The sequence below is a fragment of the Antechinus flavipes genome, chromosome 3 (genome assembly GCF_016432865.1).
Source record: "Antechinus flavipes isolate AdamAnt ecotype Samford, QLD, Australia chromosome 3, AdamAnt_v2, whole genome shotgun sequence".
NCBI lineage: Eukaryota > Metazoa > Chordata > Mammalia > Dasyuromorphia > Dasyuridae > Antechinus > Antechinus flavipes.
Window position 1 is genome coordinate 15,629,856 of NC_067400.1, and position 6,207 is coordinate 15,636,062.

The window sequence follows — 6,207 nt, forward strand, 5'->3', positions numbered from 1 at the left end:
TTTTTCAAAACATATGCATGGATAATTCTTCAACATGAATCTTTGCAAAACCTTGTGTTTCAATTTTCCCTCTTTCCCCACCCTCTGCCCTAGATAGCAAGTAGTCCAATATATGTCAAACATGGTAGAAATATGTTAAATCCAACATATGCATATATGTTTATACAATTATCTTGCATAGAGTAATTCCTAAATTCCATGTACTTAATATTTATAAATGATAGAACTTTGTACCCACTAAGACATTACAATATTTCATTAGATACTCTTTATTACAAAAATCCTATCGAAATGAAAGCTGAGGGTTCCAAGATGAACTAACTTGCCTGAGGTTTGGAGTAAATGTGACTTGTGTGGATAATTCCTCAAATAAAAGATGGAGAAGGAGGAAATTAAAATTTTGAGTGGTGGGGTTGTAAAAGTGAGGTGGCTATTGAGGTAGCAGTGGAGAAGTTTTTCGATGGGTTGAAAAAAGGAAAAATTTTGATGGGCTGAAAAAAAGAAAAATTGAGACGTGATCCAATTTTACAAGATATCCAGTGGGGAAGTATTAAAGGCCAGAGAACAGGGAAATGACATGGTTTTAAATGTACATTAAGCAATAGTGTATAAGACAGGTTGGAGTGAGAGACTGGAAGCAGAGAAAGAGAAATGGATTAGACTGGACTATTGTCAGATTTGGCTGGCTCTTATTCCACTACTACTGCCTAGTATTGAATGAGGATGGAATCTCAGAATGCTTTCAAAGACTCTTCTCTCACCGTACTCATTCCATTCACTCTAGATGACTCTCCAAGAACCAATCAACAAAAGACCAATAGGATCCCATTCTCCATGAAGCAGAGACAAGACTTATTATAAACCAATGAGCCCCAAATCTGATCTTGGGCAGGACACATAAAACACACCCACTAAGGAGAGGAGAGAGAGGTTACAGAAACACAAGAATCCCAGAGACCTGAGTGATCATCTGATCCAATCCTTATGCAGAGGGAATCCTCACTATAATACTTGATAATCGATGGCCCACCAAGTAGGTAGAACTCACCACCTCTTATAAGGCAGTCCCAATATTTTCTGTCACCCAGAGTTAAAGGAAGAGCATCCCATAAAGCCTTTGATCCTTCTAGACAATTGTATGTCAAGTTGCCAAATTATCACATTAATACAAATTAGAGACGATAACCAGCCCCTGGGAAGCCGCCTCTGCTGCTTACGGAAGGTGAGTGGGCAAGTTTCTCTTCCTTTCTCCTCCTACCAGCAGCCAGCTCTAACTCTGACACTTTCTGCCAAGAATTAAGCTCCATAGGTGGCTTCAGGCGTAGGTAGCCCAGGGGATGACCACAGAATGAAGACAAGCATAAACCCTTTGAACTAGCTGAGGAGAAGATCAGAGCTAGAGGGGCTGACACTGGTAATGAGGGCCCCAGTGGGGGTGAGAATGGATGACCCATTGATATTGAAGAGGAAGATCAAAAGGACTTGGCCAGTGATTGATGTCTCCTGGGAAAGGCAGGCAGGTTCTCTAGGAAGGGTATCAAATTAAGCCTTGATGACCCAAGGGGATAAAGCTTAGGGGATATGCAGGAACCTCCGGTTTCACTAATACAGGGAATTCCTGGATGAAGAACTCGCATTTTCCCTGAAATTTAGTCTCAGTTGTCTAGAGCACGGAGAGAAGCCACTTAATCAGGATCACCAGCTTCTCTATGTCAAAGGCAGGGTCTGAATCCAGGCCTTCCTGACTCTTCTGTGCCCTTGGGAAATCTGATCCATTCAAGGAGCTGCCCATGGCCACACATGTGTGCTGTGTGCTACAGCTGTCACCCTGCCTTAATGGCTGGATGACTGCCCTTAGTCTTGATCCTCATGGTCCAACAGCAGCAGCAAGTCACAGAAAAGGCCCCTACCTGGAGGACACTAGAAAGCAAAAGTCCGCCCAAGGGAGAGTTCTATTACTGGGAGAAAGAAGGTGGAAAACAGAAACAGACTGAAACCCCATGAAGCAACATGTAACTACAATTATCTTTTTTTCCTTTTTAAAAAATTTATTTTTAACACACATTGCTTTATGAATCATGTTGGAAGAGAAAAATCAGCAAAAGGGAAAAACTATGGGAGAGAGAAAAAATAAAAGAAGTAAACGTAGTATTTGTTGATTTATATTCGGTCTCCATAGTTCTTTTTCTGGATCCAAATGGCATTTTCTGTCCAATGTCTAGTTGGATGGGATTGGGATTGCTTTGGATCACCGAGCCACTGAGAAGAACCAAGCCTTTCATAGTAGGTCATCGCACATTCTTGATATTATATACCATGTGCTCCTGGTTCTGCTTGTTTCTCTCATCATCCATTCATGTAAATCTTTCTAGGCCTTTCTAAGCTTGTTCATTTTTATAGAACAACAATATTCCATTACCTTCATGTATCACAGCTTGTTCAGCCATTCCCCAATTGATGAGCATCCATTCCTTTTCCAGCTCTTTGCCACCACAAAAGGAGCTGCTACAACATTTGTACAACAGCAGCGATGGCCCTGCTGGGTCAAAGAGCATACGCCATTTTATAGCCCTTTTGGTATAGTTCTAGATTGCTCTCCAGAATGGCTGGATCATTTCACAACTCGACCAACAGTGCCATCAATGTCCCTCCAACATTTATCATTATCTTTTCCTGTCATTTTAGCCAATCTGAAAGGTGTGAGGTGGTATCTCAGAGTTGTCTTAATTTGCATTTCTCTGATCAATAAAATATCATCTTGAACACAATTCAATTGACCAAACATGCATGAAATCCCTAGAGAGTAGAAAATACTGTATTGAGGGTATTTCACATTTATTGGTGTGCATTTATTAAGCACCTACTAGGTGCCAGGCACAAAAACAGAAATGAAATCATTCCTACCTTCAACGAGCTCCCTGCCCTCATAGAGTCTGCAGTCTTAAAGCAGAATAAAACACAGTTATAGGATACGATACATGGTCCATGCACTAGAAAAAAAAAAAAAGCAAAGTGCTCGTACCAATGAGTGGGATGATAAGCAAATCTAAAGAGGAAACACTGGTGATAACTCTATGACTCGTGTTACTTTTTATCAAGAAAATCCTAAAAACTATAACCACCTTCTATCCAGTCGCTCACCACTTACATAACAACCCCATGAGGAAAGGGGTGCAACTATTATTGTCCCCATTTTATAGAATAGGCCCAGATCAGGAGAGGTGAATGGCTGGTAATGGGAAAAGCAGACGTGAATCACCTGAGACTAAATCCAGAGTTCTTTCTGTATTATTACATTGCAACGAAAATGGAGGTTGGCTTATGAGCGCAGCCAGCCAGCCCTAGAGGGCATCTTGGATGTTCCTCAAGCCCAACCAGACATTATGGGGAGAGTTGGAGGATCTGAGGGGGAATCTCTGTTTGTGACTTGTGTGAGATCTTGTTGGGTCTCGGGTTTCTCCCCGTAAAATGACAGAGTTGGTTAGGTGACCTTGAAGGTGCCTCTGAGCCCGAATCCTAGGATCTCCTCTGGCCCTTTCATTGTACCCGGGAGGAAACCGAGTCCCGGAGAGAGAGGGAGTGCCCGTTACATCATTACCCACATTCCCCCGCAGGGGCAGAGCCAAGGGAGCACTGATGATTCTGGCCCCACTTCCACCGATGGGGCCGAATGGCAGATCAGAAATGTTACCATTGGTTCTACAGAGGGTGGATGGGACCTGGTCCTCCCCACAGCCCCGAGGAGTGAATAGGTATCAGCTTCACCTGCTGAAGGGCCAGTGAGCAGTTAGGCTCTACCATGGGCCTGATGCCATTCAAAGCAAAGAGAGGGACACCAAGAAAGGCACCAGAAGTGCCGGCCCTCGAGGAACTCCCAGCCTCACGGGGAAGACCCAACACGCCGTAGCAGGGTCGGACTTGGGAGCTCTCGGAAGGAAGGAGCACTAAGCGGGGTGGAAAAGGCTTCTTGCAGAAGGCAGGACTTTAGCCAGGAGCTGAAGGAAGCCAGGAAGCAGAGAGGAGGATGGCGAGAAATCTGGGGAGAGAGAGGGCATAGCCATACACCGAGTCAGCAGGGCAGTGTCTGGTTCAAGCCAGAGCCCCTGGAGTTCAGATCCTTCTGGTCCCAAAGTTAGGAAAGGTCCAGGTTACAAAGGGCTTTGAAAGTCAAACGAAAGGTTTTCCATTTGATTGTGGAAGAAATAAGGAACCACTTTTGAGTGGAGAGGGAGTAATCCAGTCAGACCTGGACCTCAGGAATATAAATTTAGCAGCAGAATAGAAGCTAGTGATGGCCGTGAATGACTGGGACCCTCAACGTGACCCAAACTCAAAATTCTGCTTCCTGTCCTCCTGTAGAGCATATTTATGTCCATCCACTGTCATGCTATAAATCTCCAGCAAACTCGGTGAATTGAAAACAAATCCTCTGGCCAGTATCATGTGTTAAGTTCTTCTGGACCCGTGACAGATCCCTGGTTTCAATCTTCTGCAAATCTCGAAATGTTTTGCTTTGGCTTCTTTGACCTGGGATTTCATGAGTGTTAGGAACTTCCAACGAGAAAGAAGGCAAGGACAGGGGAAAGGAAAAGCCAGAGAATTAGTCGCCCAATGGGATTGGCAGTTCTCACGTCTGTATTTGGCATAATAAGTGATTTTGCTTATTGTGTACCAATTAGCCCAGGAAGACAAATATTTAAGTAGGCCCCTGTCCAAATCCCACGCTGGGAGCAGAAGTTGCGGCCCGAATGTTTTAGAGGGGAGCACCTCCGAGTGGACCAGACATCCCTCCGCAGGACCTCGGTCATCCAGCATCTGCCGGGAATCTCTTCTAGGAGGAGAACTCCCACCTCTACCCAAAAATAAATCGCCATTTCATTTTGGGACAGCTCTAATTGTTAGGAAGTTTTCCTTCGCATCCATCCGCCCTCTGCTCTGCTTCCATTGTACGGAAAGAGTCCGATATCCTGTTCCAGAATAGGAGGGTAGAAGCCTCCTGTGCATCTTCCCACCCTGAGTTCTCTGCTCCCAGGCTCCCCATTTCCTTCGGATAATCCTTGAGGGATGTGATTTCCAATCCCCTTAACCATCCCGCCCCGATCCAGTTCATCAATGTCCTCCTTAAAATACACCCAGAATTGTAAACAGTGCTCCAGATGGGGTTTGACCCGAGCAGGATCCTCACCCTTTCTCCCCCTCGACTCATTTCTACAAATGTGGTCCCAAATCCCATTAACTCTTTGGTTGCCGTGCCCTCCTTGGTTCCTTGGACCATAAGCCACCAGAACTCTTCTGATAAATTGTGGGCAGGACTGTTTTGAACCCACAGGGAGGACTTTGCATTTATCACAATTTCATTTCATCTTGGATTTTCTCTAGTGTCAAGATAGAGTTTTGGGTCACCTGTAAATTTGTAAATAGCATCAATATCATCCACAAAAAGGTTGATTTTGTATGCATCTCCCTTTGTAAAGTAGGAGGTTTGTCAGAACTTTTCTTAAAAAAAAATCAACATTTGAGTTTAGTCTATTATAGTTACTTATTTCTCTCATTTTTAGCCATTGAAAAATAATAATTTATTTTATGTTCCATTATGCATAATGCAAATCCAGGAATCGAACAGAGACATTATTTGAAATTTAAAAAAAAAACTTTTGAACAGGAACTTGGCATGAGACATTCATGTGAAAGATTTTCAGTCCTTTCTGGAAAGTATCAACATCTGGCATTACATTGGGTCCCATTAGGAGGCGTACCTATATAAACACATCCATCACCCACATGGGCTGGGTCAGCCCCAGCACATTCATCTTGTCTGCCTCCAAAGAGACTTCCTCTGTCCTCTCACAATGAATGAGTTCTACAGTTGTAATTTTCCAGCCTGAACCTTAAATTACTACAGAATTAAGGTCATTGCCAGTATTCAAGTGACTATTACTTTCCACTGATTTAAAGGAGGATTTTTATTTTCATTTTTAAAGCCCAGGGCAGCTGCTTCCATGATATATAACTACACACTCCAATGGTGCCATTAGGGCTAAAATTAGAATCTTGTCACATCTCAAAATGGGTGCCTTTATTCTGGGTGGGGATGGGGAGAGCAGGGTGAAGAAAATGAGAAGCGGATCTGAGCCCATGCTTAAGGAAAGGGACACCTCTGACTTTAGGTTCTTTAAACCTCAGCTAGAATATTCCTGGGAAAATAAG